Genomic DNA, 17,661 nt, shown 5'->3' on the forward strand with positions numbered 1-17,661 from the left:
CAAACCAGAGCATTAATGCTTAGACAGCCTATACATTTCCTTTCATTGATGCATTAAGGTCACGGTGTGACATATCTAAAAAGAAAGAAGATAAAGGCCAAAGTGATAGTGGATAATTTAGGAATCTTCTGAAAAAACAGCTAAATTCTGCACACATTGCTCAAGCAAGAGTCCAAGGCGCAGATCCTAAAAGGTATTTAGATGATTTCAATGGGAGGTAGGCACTTAAGTACCTTTGAGGATCTAGGCCTTAGTGACTTTAACGGAAGAGCTACTCAAGTAACAACAGCAGAATTTGGAACATAATGTATTTCCTAGGATCCTAAGGATGTGAAGAGGATCACATTATGTTTTGTCCTGGAATATCACATATAAGGCAAAACAAAGAGCTGGGCAGACAGGGGACTAATAAGAGATTATTTTCAATGGTCTGGGCATGACCTTTTCAGGTGGAGAGCAGAGGGTAGTTGAATTATCTATAGATTGACTCAATACAACACAGGGAAGATAATGGAGATCAGTATCTAGCCTCTTCTCACTCATATAAGAATGATAAAGCGATAGCCACAGCAGTGCCCTGAAGAACTGGCTGTACTTAAGGCAGAGAACCCAGAGAAAAGAAAATGGAAAGAGAATTTCTGTCTTTTCATTATAGCCTGTAAGGGTAATAGCAGCAGCGAAATCAAGAGACGCTGGAAATGCGGCGAGAAGGCTAAGAACACAGACCTATTTGCTGTCCTGTAAGTTATTAGCTTTAGTTCAACCACAAATTATTCGACTTGATAGTTTTCTCTTAAATAGTGTGTAAGAATAATTCCCTCCATTGCAGGAGGGAATGGATGACATTCTGTGTGCTCTGTTATGCAGTGGTCCCTTGTGGCCTTAAAACTTATGAACATATGAAAGACAACAAAAGTGATCTAAGGGAGTTGTAATGGGTGTATCATTGATCTACCAGATCTAGTACACAAGTTCCTACTGCAGGGACATAGGCAAACGTTTTTATTTGTGGGGGCTAGAGTTAAAAAAAATATATAATAATTGTTGTTGACTATCATTGTAATGAGTAGTTTTGTACCATAACTAAATGTGTCCTCTTTTAATAATGTGAGATAAAAGAGCTTCTATTCCAAACATAGTGTTTCTTTTATTTATTATTACAATCCCTAAAGCCCTCCCCAAGCCCTTAGTTGTCTATGCCCAGGAATGTCACAGAAGTGATCATGTGTTGTTTTGGTCCAGGTCAAAATCAAATGTCTAAGAGGCAGTGATAAGAGTCAGTAGTTACTTTATCCATGAAAAAGTATTAAACAATGAATAACCCAACCATAGATAGTCCTCTGAATCCGCTTTCACAGATGAGCTAACTTGAGCAAACTAACACCTCCTTCCAGGTACTAGTCTTTGGAGACATAAATAGTATTTATAAATTAAAATATTGAAAACATTTAGGATGCTGTGCAGGACACCTCTGTTAAATCTGGCTTTTAATTATCAGGAGGTATATTGTGTGAGATTTGGGGGCAAAGGTTAGGGGCAACCATTGTGTGGCTGTATTGTTTGATCATTTAGAGCATGTCTACACTGCAAAATTAAGTTGATTTAATGTAAGTTGACATACAGCCGCCACAGTAATTAAGTCAGTCGTACGTGTCCACACCACATGCTCATTATGTCAGTGGAGTATGTCCTCACTAGCAGCGCTTTTGCATCAATGCACAGAGCAGTACACTATGGGTCACTAACCCCCTGTGCATCTAGCCACACAGGGTTTTGGGAAAGGCTTGTAACGCCTCATGGGACCAAAACATTGTCACAGGAGGGAATGGGAACATAACTTTGACTCCCATGACACAGTTTCTTCTCTCCCTCCCTCCCCTGATATCAATGGCAAACCACCCATACTTTCTCATGCCTTTTTTTCGAAAGCCTGTCTTATCCACATGTAAGCCATAGGCCAAAAAGCATGGAACCTGCTCAACTGTGCTTTCTTGTTGTGAGCATTACAAACACCTCGTTCCTTACCCTGCAGTATTTCCAGAGCCGAGACAGGAGCGGCCACCCAGAACATTGAGATGTCATGCAAGCAGCCCTGCTGCAAGCCAAAGAACAAAACAATTCATGACAATTCACTGAACAAGGTAGAGTGCCGTTTTTGGTCCAGAAGAAACAAGCACTGACTGGTGGGATCACATCATTGTGCAGCTACGGGATGAGGAACAGTGGCTGCAGAACTTTTGAATGCAAAAGGCCACTTTCCAGGAACTTTGTGCAGGGCTTTCCCTAGTCCTGAAGTGTAGCAACACTAAAATGAGTCCAGCTCTGACAGTGGAGAAGCGAGTGGCAATCGCTTTCTGGAAGCTTGCAATGCCAGACTGCTATCAATCGTGGGGAATCAATTCGGAGTTGGTAAATCCATTGTGTGAGCTGTTGGGATCCAAGTGTGCAAAGCCATTAATCAACTTCTGCTAAGAAGGGTAATGACTCTGGGCAACATGCAGGATATAGTGGATGGTTTTGCATTGATGAGGTTAGTAACTGCAGTGTGGTTGATAGATGGCATGCATATCCCTGTCTTGGCACCAGACCACCTTGCCAAAGAGTACATAAACCATAAGGGATACTTTTAAATGGTTTTGCAAGTGCTGGTGGATCACAGGTAGTGTTTCAGTCACATCAACATGGGATGGTTAGGAAAGGTGCATGACGCGCCTCTTTACGAACACAGGTCTGTTCAGAAAGCTGTAATTAGGGACTTTCTTTCCAGATCACAAAATAATCACTGATTATGTTGAAATGCTAATAATGATCCTGGGAGACCCAGCCTAGCCCTTGCCCCATGGCTTATGAAATCATATACCAGCCACCTGGACAGCAGTAAGGAGCAGTTCAAAAGGCTGAGCAAGGGCAGAATGGTGATGAAATGTGCCTTTGGACATTTAAAGGGTTGCTGGCACAGTTTGCTCACTAGGTTAGACCTCACTGAAAGAAATATCACCATAGTTATCGCTGCCTGCGGTGTATTCCATAATACCTGTGAGGCAAAGGGAGAGAAGTTTGCATGGGCGTGGGGCCTTGGAGCCAGATAGGTTGGCAGTTAATTTTGAGCAGCCATTTACCTGGGCAATAAGAAGATCCCAGCAAGGAGCTCTGAGTCTCCAGGAGGCTTTGAAAACCCATTTCAGTAATGAGCCACAGTAATGTGTACTGCTTATCTACATTGTGCCTTCCCATACCATCCCTCCGTTGCATCAGTTTTCCTGTACCTCTCTCCCCAAACTCCTATGACTGGAAAAAATAAAGAGCATTTCATTCTTGAAACTTTTACTTTTATTGCACACACATGCAGAACCTGAAAAAACAGGAAAATAATTTAACCTTCTGCAAACGGTGTGATAATATTGGAAGGGGAGAAACTATGTCAGCTTGTCTGTCAAAGTACAGTTGTCTTGACCATCAAATGTCTTTGAATGGCCGACTTTTGTTCTTGGTACCCTTCCCCGGGGTTGAGTGGAAGAGATACTGCACCTTCCCACCCACACCCACCTCCAGGAATGTTTGGGAGAGGGTGATTGGGAACAGGGCGATGCTTGCAGACAGTTCTTCAGGGACTGTAGAGGGAGTCTAGCCTCAAGCTGCTGTTCTTGAAGCTCAGCCAGATGCCTCGACATAACTGATTGGTCCTTCATAATCCACAGCATCTCTTCCTGCATGACACGCTCATGCTCCTGGGATGCTCTCCAAGTCCATGTCCAGTTTTTCAGACAATGAAATCCTCCAAGCTCTTAGCTCCATCTCAGCTGTCAGAGGTCTTTGTTATCTCACTGAACATGTCATCATACATCCTCTTTTTCTGCCTTCTAATCTGCAGAAGCCTCTCAGACAGTGTGGAGGATGTGCTGAAGGCCAAGCTTTCCACTATAAGGCATGCAAAGTACAAGGAAACCATTGTCAGTGCATTCCCTGGGTCTAGTGCAAGGTTGCTATTTTAAAAACACTCCCCTTATTAAACTCAAGTGCAAGTCAGAACACGCTCAGAATCCCTAGCTATTCAATGAACCGGTTTGCTGTTCCAGCCATGGTGAATATGGCCCTGCAGTATGGGCGATGGGTCTTGTTCTGTAACTTGTGGCAAACCCACGTCGGGAGCACAGGCGGGCAGCTGGACAATGCCTTCTCCCCCCTAGAAACATGGACATTGCTTTGAGACCAGGGACCAGCATTAAGCCTCCCAAATTGCTGTCTTTGTCCAACTTGGTGTGGGTGGGGGGTTGAGGCCATGAGAGAACACAGGAAGTCCATCCCTCCTTCCCTTAATGCTGCTGGTAGTAGTAGCCCTGGACTTGCAGAATCTGAGGTCAACATTGATTCCTGCCAACCAAACCACCAGCATGCTAGGAAAAGCGTGGCTGAGGGACCCGGAAGTCACCATGGGTGGTAGATCACATGCTCTGTTGTTTACGAACACTTGTAATGAAAACTTCCACCGTTTGTTCTATGTGAGATCAGTCTCCTGAGGATAACAAAGGTGGCAAGGGAGCAGATGCTGCAAGTGTTTGGATACAGACCTGGTCCTTATGCTGCTAGGCTGCTATGATGCTGCTATGATGCCAGCAGAGTTAATACTGGAGTGGCATGGGGAAGTGTCCTACTGTGGTGGAAGAAATAAGGCAGCCCTCCCCAGAAACCTTCTGCAAAGGATGCAGAGTACCTCCATGAACGTTTCCTAGAGATCTCCATGAAGGATTGCCAGGGCATCCCTGTGCACATAACAAGTCTTTTCCAGCGGGGTACCCTCTGTGTAGCTGGAGCAGCCACTGGGAAGCAGATACCCACAGCACCTCACTTTTTCTTCAGATTAAACATAAAATATAAGAGCATGTAACCCCTACAATTCGATTGGAATTGCATACACACCAGAGGTGCCTTCCCCAGCATCATGCTTGGACATCATGCTGTCCTGTGACCAGCTAGGCTCCAGGGATACAGACAGCTCCTGATTCTCAGGGAGAATGGATCCATGACTTGCCTTTCTCCCTTTCTCCTCCTCCTTTTCTATCTCATCTAGAATGCCCACCTTGTTGTTGCCTGAGATGGCCCTGGACTCAGACTCATGGGAGGTGTCCATGCTGCATTTGTGGGTAGTGGTGGGGTTGCTATCAAGAATCGTAAGCAGCTCATTGAAGAAGCGGCATGTCTGTGGTGCAGAATCAGAATTACTGTTCGCCTCCCTTGTCTTCTGGTACACCTCCAAAGTTCTTTGATTTTCATGCAGCACTGCTGCATGTCCTTACTGTAGCCCTTGTCCCCCATGCCTCACACAATCTTTGGATAGATGGCTGCATTTCTTCTATTGGATCAGAGCTGTGCTTGCACAGATTTTTCTCCCCACAGACCAATAAGGTCCACCACCTCCTGTGTACTCCAATCTGGAGCACATTTGGGGCACTGAGTCACCATGATCAGCTGGGCTGGTGAGCTCTCCCTGCTGATCATACAGCAAATGGGAATTCAAAAGTTCCTGGGGCTTTAACAGGGAAGGGGCTGTTTCCTGTATTTCTGGCTGCTGTGCGGCAGAGTTGAATGCAATCTCTAGAGTGGTCACAACTGAGCATTGTGGGACACCTTCTGAAGGCCAATTCAGTTGACTTACACAATGCTGTGTCCACACTGCCTGTTGACTCATCAACATCGAATTAAGCGCCAATGAAGGTGGAGTAATTAAGTTGATGTTACAGGCAAGTTAGGACGGCAGAAGGGACCTATTAGTGTAGTAGTGTACATTAGGTCAACATAAGGTGGATTCTGTCAACCTAAGTTTGTAGAGTAGATCAGGCCTCAGTTACACTTGTGCTTAGATATTCATTGACTGGCACATTATATAAAAAGAAGTACTTTACGAACTTGGTGATTTTCATAGCATTAGATACAATCTATCCCATTAGTACTTTTGAAACATATGGGGGGAAAGGAGTGGGTGAGGGGGATACTATAACAGAGTAGTATCTTTTATTTTGGAAGTCACTATGTTTTGAAATCTCCTCTGAAATCCACCTCTTAGAGAAGGATGGTCAATGCAGGCTCCAAACCAGGTTTGCTTATTCATTTCCTTCCCAAGGGAAAGTTATTTCTTGACTACCATGTTGTGAAACTTGCAGCAACAAATAACCCTTTCACAGATCTCACTCTCTCCTCCCGATCCATGCCTGATGAGTCGCTACAAGTACTCAAAGCATAACTTGGTAGGAGCTGGTAGATGCTCGGAAAGGAAAACAGGTGGCAGATCATCTGCTGTGTCATACTTTGTAATTCTTATACATTTCTTCATTCTCATGAAGATTATGCACCCAATCTAACGCTCCTAGCACTCTGGGACCACCAGAAGTGGCAGAGATCCCATTACAGACTTCCTCTATCTCTGCAACTTTGTTGCTCCCATCACTCTAGTATCTAGGACCCATGTTTTGCTGATCCTTGTGGCATACAGCATCCTTGACTCTCTGTAAAGATCCTCTGCTGAGGAACTGCATTTGAGAGGGTCATTTGGAACACACAAGTAATGTCACTTTCCCCTGCTAAAAACTCTCCCAAGATATTACAAATGTCATGAGGATATATCCAATACAGGGGCTCTAAGAGAGGACTTCCTCTAATATTTTAAATTATTAAAAACACACTTAACATCTTAATGCATGGTTTCTTCTCGGTCCAGAAAAACATGATTTACTTTCAGTATGAAAAAGGTGCACGTGTGAGACAGATCAAACTTCATAAAATTGCAGTCACAACAAGCAAGTCTCTCAGCAACCAACCTATTAATAGATTATTGTAACTCTTTCTGGCTAAGGTGTACATTCCTTTCCACTGCCATATGCAGATAGCCAAACAGTGATACAGAATGAAAGGGGGAAGCCAAAAGAAAGTCTTTGTTTGATGTGTTAAATGTACAATCGTTTGAGACTAAGCCTATGGAAGCATGGGACAATAATGTGACATAGCAAGTAATAAGGGAAATGGAAAATTACATAACAAGTCATAAGGAAAATGGAAATGGAAAATTGAGCTTTTACACAGTCTGCCCATCTATGCTTGGAAACTTTGTCCTTTCAAAACTGACAATCACCTCATCTGTAGACACTCTAACACAGTGGTTCTCAACCTGCGGCCCATGGGCTGCTTTTGGCCCAATCAGCACATAACTGCAGCCCATGTGACATCCTCAGGGCCATACAACTAGTACATTATTGTGCAGCTGCAGCCCACATCGCACATAAAGAGCTACATGTGTGGCCTACAGTGGTAAATAGGTTAAGAATCACTGCTCTAACAGATGGGTAGAAATCTACATCATGTATGAGCATCATGTATGATGAATTATTCCAAGTCAAGAACTTTAATATGGCTCTCCTTTTAAGCTTCCATGCTCATGGTTAAAGAATATAAATTACTAATACAACTCAAGCAGTATACTAGATTGAAATCCAAAATGGGGAAAAAATGTTTGGTGTGAACATGTAAAGTTAGTGTTTGGCTCCTTATCTCAGTGATCTGCATGAAAATACAGAGAGAGGTATTAGAATGGAGTCTCTACTTCACCTTTGCCTTGTACAGCACTGGACGCAAATGATTCTGCAGGACAACATTTGTCCTGGACAGGTCAAAAGGTTGAGACATCCTGTACTGCGTGCTTCCATGAGAAAAAGACCTGCTCAAAATTTCTGCCAAACTGCCCTAAAGCATTAGTTTCTTCCAATTTCCTGAATTCCCAGAGAAGGAAACAAAACAGTAATTAGTTCAGATTTATTTCAACTCTCTCTTGAAGTTAATGGCTGTTTAAATAACTATGAACAATGTGACAGTGCTGAACGCTGGTATGTGTGCTTATTTGGGAAGGTGCTTTGTACTGTAGATCTGAATTAGCATGTGTGTCATACTGAATGACACAACAATTATCACTGCAAATATCCAGGTTTAGTGAATAATAAAGAATAAAATCCCATATACACAGCTAGAAAATGTCAGGTTTACAGTAATTAGCTCATTTGCATGTTTTAAATCAAAGCACCATTTGAGTAATACAAATGTATATTCATATCTTAACTTAGCTAACTACCATTTCAAAGCCCTCAGAAATTAACAATACTCAAACATTTTGAATACACCCCCACACACACAACACACACAGAGCCAAATCTACGCCTACAACAGTCTTACTAAGTCAAAATTCCCATGGACTTCAATGGAAGTTTTGCCTGAGTGAGGAACAGATTAAGTTACCTATATATAGCATCTACGTATTTAGCAACTCTTTGTTCTTCAGCTCAGAAATTGTATGCCAAATTCCACTTTGAAGCAAGTTATGCAGCTATGATATAAAAACTGGATTAATATAATTGTAATGAAAACGCCAAAAAAACTCAAATTACTATATATAATGACTTAGTCAGAGCCTCTATAATAATATCCTGTAATTTAGGAACTTATTTCTATGGCTGAAATCCTGAGACCCTGGGAGGGGTTACAGAAAAAACTCCTAGCCCAGTAGAATTACTGTGGTTCTGCTGCACAGGCAGGGAGAATGAAAAGCAGCGGTGGAGCAAAGAAGATTCTGCAGGTCATTATATATCATGAAAAAGCATGGTGGGGCAAAATGTGGCAAGTAGGTCCACAAATTGTACAGAGCTCTTGTCCTACAAACATGCATATGGCGGTGGGGAATAGCAGCTTATGTTCACTACTTATGTGCATATGCCATGGTAACAGATGTGCAGCAGATGAGCGCTGGCTGCTACAGACTGGGACTGAGGATTCCATTCCCAGTTACACATGCTATGTCCTCTTTTCTAACATTCCTCACCTCCATTGTGTTCCAGCTTACACATTCTAAAATTCTAATGTAGACAAGTTGAATTTTAGCATGTAAACAGCTGGCTGAGTTAAAGCCTGGGGTTCACTTAAAACTTGCTTTTTCCATGCTACGGATTTTAAACATGTTAGTTAAAACATGTTAGTGAATACATTTTTAAAATTTATCCAGCTAGTGTGAATGGGTCCTACATGAAAGGAGAATGAGGTCCCACACAGTTCTAATAAGTAAGTAAATGTTATAATTCTGTTAAACAGGCAAAAGAAGGTAAAGAATCTAGTTCACTCTCCCAGAGCCATGTTACTTCTGAAGAGGAGTAAAAGAAAAAACAACTTATTTTTTGTCACTAAACTAGGCAGATATGATTCAGTATATAGAGGGAGATCTGTTGAGCAAGAATGTGTCATTTTTTACAGATCACATTTTAGCAGATCCACACTTCAGCATCTCCCTTGTCAAATTCCAAAGTAGCAGCATCTAAGATCTTTTTTTAAATCAGCAATTCAGTTGCATGGAGCTCAAAGGTAAACTACCATATCTCATTTAGAAGGAGAGCTGAAACCCTTAAAAGAACAGCTTTAGTGAAAATGAGAAAATCTAATTTTGTTACTTAAAACAACACTATTAGTGACTACAAATTACACATTTGCTTTGCTTTAGTTCAGTAAGAAATTCCTAGATTGTCTACCCCATATTATTTATGGTTCAATGATTTACATGGGAGTTTAGGAATGTCAGTGTGTGAGAACAGAACATGCAATATTCAGCTGCAAACACAGATAATGAATTAGGGTAACCCTCACCTCTGTTGTCACAGAGTCGCTTAACCTGTTCAGTTGGTCTAAAAATTATGATTCTTGACTGTGTTAATGCAGTTATAATGTTCTGTTCAAATTAAATTCCAGTTTGAATCTGAAATAAAGTAAGAATAAAAGTTCGTAGGAAAGGAACACGACAATTTATTCTACATTTGTCATTAATTAACACAATGAATAAGTGACTCTGAAATCCAGCTTGTAGAAATTTTAGTTACATTCAATATTATTACAGAAGACTGCTGAGTTATTATAGATAGTATTAAGATCCAAAAAATTTTAAAAATCCAGTTCCGTTTTAATCTTTAAGTTGCTAATCACTTTTGTATATGTGCTAACAATGCACACTACATATGTTTTATTGACCCTATTGTGCACCAGTTCATTAACCACAGCTGCTCTTGATGTGCACAAATACAGGACGAAGACATACAGACAGACAGAGAATGAGCTACAACAATATAAAGAATCAGAGGGGTAGCCATGTTAGTCTGGATCTGTAAAAGCGGCAAAGAGTCCTGTGGCACCTTATAGACTAACCAGACGTATTGGAGCATAAGCTTTCATGGGTGAATGTCACATGCATCCGACGAAGTGGGTATTCACCCACGAAAGTTTATGCTCCAATACGTCTTTTAGTCTATAAGGTGCCACTTGAACAATAGAAAGAGAAGATTTGGGGCCAAAGTAAAGAGGAGTGGGTGCTCTAAAACTATAACTTTGTTTAACTGCACACAAGATAAAGCAAAAAGAAAAGGAATACGTGTGGCATCTTAGAGACTAACAAATTTATTTGACCATAAGCTTTCGTGAGTTACTAGCTAGTTATTAGCTTATCTAATAGCTCACCTTAAGTGATCACTCTCGTTACAGTGTGTATGGTAACACCCTTTGTTTCATGTTCTCTATGTATATAAATCTCCCCACTGTATTTTCCACTGAATGCATCCGATGAAGTGAGCTGTAGCTCACGAAAGCTTAAGCTCAAATAAATTTGTTAGTCTCTAAGGTGCCACAAATACTCCTTTTCTTTTTGCAAATACAGACTAACACGGCTGCTACTCTGAAACCTGTCATTATGAAAGATAAAGCAGTTTCATTGCAGATATTTATTAGAAAATCAGGTACCAGTCAAAGAATGGGGAGATGAAGTGATATCAGTCTCTTATTTAAAATACTGCTCAAGGGAATTTTAGATGATACTACTGGCAACAACTGGCACCTTGCCCATAATGTGGAGCTTTACAAGTGATAGCACAATGGTAGCAAATTTTAATGTTGATTTTAATGGGATTTCTCAGGTGCAGAAAGTTATTCACATTCATTCCTCGAGTGCTTTGCTGGCTTAAGACCTAAGGTCCTGATCCAGGGCCCACTGAAATCAATAGGACCTTTTCATTGACTTCAAGGGGCTCTGTGTCAGGCCTTAAATGTATAACTAGTACAAAAGTGTTGAAATGTGCTGTGCTGATCTGATAGTATCAATAGGGTAAGCATCTGAGAATTTTCATTATTATTTCAGGGTGGTCAGTGTTGAACCCAAAGAGGGATGCAGTCAGAAAAGCCTAGAATATATATACACATCACTTAAAACATGGAACTACTCACAAATAATTGGTTTAGAAAGATTTTCCATTCCTCACCTCTCTCTTTTCCAGTCTGGAAAAGCTTCCCCCCTCTGATCCTTGCATTACATCCCTCACATCCTCAAACAGTTTTTTCCTTAATACTTTTAAAGTAAAATATTTTTTAAAAATACTTCTCATACCTTCCTTTGCATTTGTCATTAAAATGAAATTGATTACACATAAAAACAATTTCATTTTTAATGTTTCCAGATTATACTCATTAAGGGCCCAATTCTGCTGCCCTTATTCAGGTTGAGTAGAACCTTACATTGCAAATTACCCCATTGACTTGATTGGAATTTCTCGTAAATGTAATAAAATGGGAATTTTTCCATTGACCTCAATGGGTTTTGGGTCATGCTTGATATGAGTAACAGTGACCAAATGCTGATTGGTTAATGATATTTTTTAAATAAAACACATTTCCTTACCTATGTTACAAATATCCCCATATATTATTAAAAGTGAAGGAATTTTAACAATGTGACTTTTTAAATTTAATTTCTCTCAGAATGAATGCTGAATGCACCGGTCAATTTTACTTTTGTTTGTAATTAATTTCTCGACCGCTTAATTTGTAGGTTTTCATGAAGTGGAAAAATTCTGTGATGGTTAGGTTGCAAACACTGCAAGGGCATATTTATTTGTTAAAAAAATGTTTCTACTTGAATTTAGAAGAAAACCATGGAGTTATTTCTATTTATTTTAAATTCTGTAAAATACTGTTTTTAGAAAACCATTATTCTGGGTCATAAATGACTGGTAGCATCTCATTAGGAAACAAGGAATTCTTCTATATGCTACATCAATAAAGTACTACAGGATGCAGCCGTAATAGGCCATAACACGGGAGCCTGCCAGAGTGCTGCTGCAGTTTTTTGGCTATTGTTACAGAATACAGTAGTACTTTTATAAGATTGATAAGGGTCATGCGAATGCTTGTGTAAGATAGACTGACTGTATTTCTCACAATATTTAACAGCTCATGAATATAAGGAAAAAGTCTTTATGAGCCACCTACTGTTTGAAATTAAACTTCACAGTTCTTGGAAATGAAATTTTTGTTAATCAAAAATTATTTCCTGGAGTTAGACACATCTTCAAAATACACAGTTAAGTCCTCTTTTTCTGTCATTATACTCGATTGATAATATATCTTCATTGCATAGCCAATCTATTGATGTTGATCATCTTCCTCAGCTAGACAATCACAATTTTAAAGAGTACAATATTCCAACTTGGTGATTTTTCTCAAATGTTGTTAAATGAACGTTTTATAATATCTGTGAAACATGTTGTCATTTTAGTAACAGTATCAACAACCTTTTGTCATTAATTAAGTAATTAGATTCCCTTAGAAGACTATACGGATTAATTTTTGGGTGGATCAGAATTTCAGGAACAGTACATAGACACTGATTTTTAAAAAAAAGAGTAAGTGACAAACAGCCTATAAATAGGAATTTCAGGCTTCTCTGGGGTAACTGCCAAGTTTCTTAGAACATCAGAGTTCCTCACATGTTCAACAGTACCTAGAAATTTTAAAATAGATAAGGCCTAAATAATATATAAACATCAGCAATATGAAATATTTGACGGTGTAGTATAACAAAAAAGAGATGTATATTAGAATAAAATCTTTAACCCTTCAGTGACTTGGTTTCTCTAAGAAAAGTGTAAATAACTGATAATAACTAGGGTGTGTGGGATGAAAGGGGAGAATATCACAGCTGTTCTAGACCCAGTCTGACCAAAGGATCTCACGCCATTAAAGACATCGTATTCACTGTTTTCTCTCTAGTGCTTGACTCCTCCACTCTCTGTCCCTTGCAGGTTGGTCAAATTCCTGGAATATTACCCTGCTTATAAACCTTGGTGCTTTGCACCAAGCATAAATAATGGGTACTAGTGCAAAAGCTATTTGGCATACAGTGAAAGTTACCTGACATGCTAAGACATATTAAACAAATGGGGTCTGATCTCGCAGTGATGTAAATCAGGAATAATTCCATTTAAGTGAATTCAGTTACACCAGTCTAAACCATGAGATCACAATCAGGTCCATGTTATTAAATGAGACACAGTGTAAGTGATATTGGGCTGGATTCACCATTGTGTTACTCCAGTTTTACATCAGCGTAACCATTGATGGACATACTGATATGAAAGTGGGCTAAAGCACTAGTGAATAATGCCCAACATGTTTAAGATGTCCCATATAAAGTTTGTAGCCAACTGAGTCTCTTAAATGTTGAAGGTCCTTAGGAATCTTCCTAAGGATGATATAAAAATACTGTAAGTAGTTACCAAATTAGATTTGTTTCGACTAACTCAAATAATAGTCACAAATGGTTCATTACATTTACAGCATGTGTAACCCTCACCTGTTGGGTGTGGCAATCTGTCCCATTCTAGTAGTTCCTAGATCAGCTAGAGATCGAAGAGTCTGCTGCAGCCTTGGCTAACAGAGATGTGTCTTTTAGTTCATGCAATAGAGGCTCATGTGTTAAGCTCCAGAGATCACAGGTTTGATCCTGGCCTACAATGACCAGGGTCTGTCAGTGTTACACATGCATGCTCTCTGTGAACCAAATTACATCCAGAGCTACACAGGTGCAACTCCCACTGACTTCACTGACAGTTGCACCCATGTACCGGAGTGTGAAATCTGACTTTATGTTTAGTCTAGCACGCAACAGCCGCAAAATGTTGTTTCATTTCTCTGACAACTATGACACATTCCATGTTCTTCCTTTTGATCCCTCTGTTCACAAGCAATTAGGCCTAAATGTTAAAAAAAGTCACTCAGTTGTGGAGTGCTCCACTTGAGCCATCTTCAAGAGGCCTGATTTCCAGAAAAAGCTGAGCACCCAGACTCTGAAAACAGGCCTTTTTAAGATCCCTCAGGTTGAGCACACAAAAACCGAGGCACTCAAAATCATTAGTTACTTTTGAAAATTTAGGCTGTATATATTAGAGACCATTTTTAGGAGAAACACAGTTAATCATAAAATGTACTGAAAGATTTAGAACCAGGCCTTTGGGCAGTTTGAAAAGCAGTTCATCCATAAAAATGGTACTCAAGACTCTGTGGACCTACTATTGTGTTTAAAAAGATTAAAGAACTAATTTTACTTAATAATAACTTAAATTCCCCATTAAAATATTCAGATATCATGGAGAAGATCAATCAACCTGTGAATTATTCTGAAAAACTGCTTCTGTACCTTCATGCTTTCAGCTATGAAACAGTCCAGCTTGCATCAAAGAAGCATCAATACGTATTACCGAAAAATACACAAAAAAAGCAAATAGACAGCTGACTAGACAACAATGAGATAAAAACCAAAACACTGTGCTTCATGCTTCCAGATTCTTTTAATGGGCCAAACTCTCCTTCTGTCTCTTGAAACTCATAATGCAATTGTCAGTGATTGCAATGATACCTTCTCATGACATAAAAACTCACCAACTGCAGGCTCATTGCTAATAAACTTGTTTAAAACAACTTATTAAGACATAACCTTTAAGTGTGTGAGAAAACAATATGCAATCAAACATGCAGTATAAACAGCTATGAAGCCAAAACAAAATGTTAGGATTGCCGCAGCTTCCTCTGAGTGAATCAAAGCATATGGTGGTATAATGGAGCATGAATTTACAGCAACAGAGATGTACAATATAGATTAAAGCTTCATCTGCAAGGACATACTGCACAGCAAAAAACAACAATTATTGTGTTTGCTGCTTTATATTTTAATGATCAACAAAGGAGCTTTGGTAGAACTAGGGCTCCCTCTGCTGAATGCATCCGATGAAGTGAGCTGCAGCTCACGAAAGCTTATGCTCAAATAAATTTGTTCGTCTCTCGGGTGCCACAAGTACTCCTTTTCTTTTTGCGAATACAGACTAACACGGCTACTCTGAAATCTACTGTTAGTATGATGATAATAAAGCTTCCTCAAAATCATCAGCAGAAATGTGCCCTCCTGATAACACTTTTCTTTTAAATTTAAAGAAGCAACAGCAGGCCCAACAGGAAATCAGCAGTACATACTAAGCTGACTCTGAGGATGGACACAGGACTTCAGGTCTTGTGCAGGATAGGAATGTGAGTGACTCTAGCTCCGCTGAAGGAAAATCAAAACTTTTTCTCCCTTTCCCTCTCTCCTCCTTCACAGCTAGTCATAATAAGCTACTGAATTGCCCCTCCTGCTGTAATAATTACAAAGAAATAGAACAAACAAACAAAAAATTCTCTACTAATTGCTTTCCCATCCACTGCAGGAATTTTTAGTTCAAAGCACCAAAAAGCAAACAATTTGATACCTTGTATAACTGATTTTTGTTATATTATTACCTCCTGAATTTCTATAGAAATATTAATCTTTAAAAACTTGTAGCTCTTTCAGTCCCTGAAGAGCTGCCTGTTTGATAATCGGTATCTCAGATGGAATAATATCTAGTGCCAAATGTGTTCCGCATTTGGCCCATGATAACTCCCAAATTAGGACATCTACACCAGCACTTTAAAGTGTTGCAACTTTCTCACTCAGGAGTTTGAAAAAATACCCCCCTCAGCGCTTCAAGTTTCAGTGCAGCATTGCAAGTGGCAGTGTAGACAGTGCTCTTGCCAAATTAGAGATCTCGATCAATCATGCATCATCACTTATGTTTTGTGTAGCACTGATTACACCACCACCAGGTGGAATGTGTCCATAATAGCCACTTTGAATTGGTATAAGTGCTACCTTATACCAGCTCAGGTGCGGGCTGGTATATTTATCAGCTTTCCATGCCTTATTAGATCTGGAGGGTAAGAAGCAGCTAGTAGCTGAGGGGCTGTTAGGAGCATAGCTACCAGCTGAGTTCTTCCTACCCTCCACTGGGTGCTGAGATATAGTATCCCCAACAGTCCAAAGATGGATGTGGAGTTCCTTGGCCAGAGCGGGCATAATGGGGTGTGTGTGTGTGTGTGTGTGTGTGTATATGAGGTGAATCATGCCCTATGGGAAGCCTGGCTGCCGGGAGAGTATATCAGGGAAGGGGTGTAAATGGCACCGGTAGCAGATATTGCAGTGTCAGCCAGTGATCCACATGTGGAAGTGAGGCTTGGGGAGAGCATTTCTAAAGTGGTATGGGAATCTAAAGGGGGGTGGGGGCGATGCTGAAGGAGCCATAGCCTGGTGGGGACAGAGAGGTGACTCAGCCATCAAAATAAGGAAGTTTATTAGTTGAGCAGTTCTGAGGATGGAGACTGATTGCGACTTTGAGGCTTTACTCTAGTGGTTCTCAAACTTTTGTACTGGTGACCCCTTTCACATAGCAAGCCTCTGAGTGTGACCCCTCCTTATAAATTAAAAACACTTTTTATTTATTTAACACCATTATAAATACTGGAAACAAAGCAGGGTTTGGGGTGGAAGCTGACAGCTCATGACCACTGTTCCCTCTAAGCTGTGCGCATGTGTGCGCACAAACAGATCCTAAACCCCACGCACATGGCGAAACACTGTGAGCACAAAAATTTGCAGAAGCACAACAATTTGTACAGAAGAAATTTTTTGTGCACACAGCCTGTCAAAATTTAGAGGGAACATTGCTCATGACCCCCCATGTAAGAACCTTGTGACCCCCTGAGGGGTCCTGACCCCCAGCTTGAGAACCCCTCCTTTACTTCTATAAATTATAGGGGTAACTTCAACCACATGGGGTCTCCCTATGAATCCACCAAAGCCCTTCTGCAAGTGGGTGCAAGGTGCATTTCAGTCAGCTCAGGGACACTACAGACAACGATTTCTCTAGTGTCGGCATACCAAATTCGCTGGATATAGCCAGTCACAGACTGGCTGTATATTGGCCAGAAAAACGGGTGCACGTAGCCAGCTGGCGGAGTGTAACCTGCACCCCTGTGGCGCTGAGAGGGCAGGCTCCGCCGGTACGGCGCAGCCACGATGCACCAGGCCCTGGGTGGAATCTATCAACACAACCAGCTCGTCGGGGCCTACGCGACGCCAGTGGCTGGGCGAGGAGCAGAGCCGGGCTGCTCTACCGAGGCTCGGGGAGAGTTTGAAGGGGAGGCAGCATGCCGGGCAGAAGGGGGAGGGCTAGGCCCGGTAACGCGCCCCTGGGCACTGCGGCGCCCATGGCCGTGACGACGCTCCGAGGGGTGAGATTCCCCCGGAGGTGGAGTCCCCGGCCGGCAGCCTGAGGTGGGGGATGTGGGAAGCTGGCCCCACCCGCTCACCCCTTACATCTCGCTCCGCCAGGTCCTGCTAGCACCTCCCCTCAGCGCCCGTTCCCCGCGCAATTCCCTCATCCCACCGGCTCTCGGCCGGCAGCCTGACAGGGC

General features: G+C 41.2%; 1 long non-coding RNA gene across 1 annotated transcript; it reads right to left on the reverse strand.

Moving 5' to 3' along the window:
* Positions 1-3,342: 3,342 nt before the first annotated feature.
* On the reverse strand, positions 3,343-9,738 carry LOC140896281 (uncharacterized). The gene is made up of 3 exons (XR_012154501.1): positions 9,670-9,738; positions 7,597-7,757; positions 3,343-3,918 (listed from the first exon to the last, which is right to left on the reverse strand). It is a non-coding gene; the product is annotated as an uncharacterized LOC140896281 (long non-coding RNA).
* Between the last annotated feature and the right edge of the window lie 7,923 nt (positions 9,739-17,661).

Source organism: Lepidochelys kempii, chromosome 12 (assembly GCF_965140285.1).
Source record: "Lepidochelys kempii isolate rLepKem1 chromosome 12, rLepKem1.hap1, whole genome shotgun sequence".
Lineage (NCBI taxonomy): Eukaryota > Metazoa > Chordata > Testudines > Cheloniidae > Lepidochelys > Lepidochelys kempii.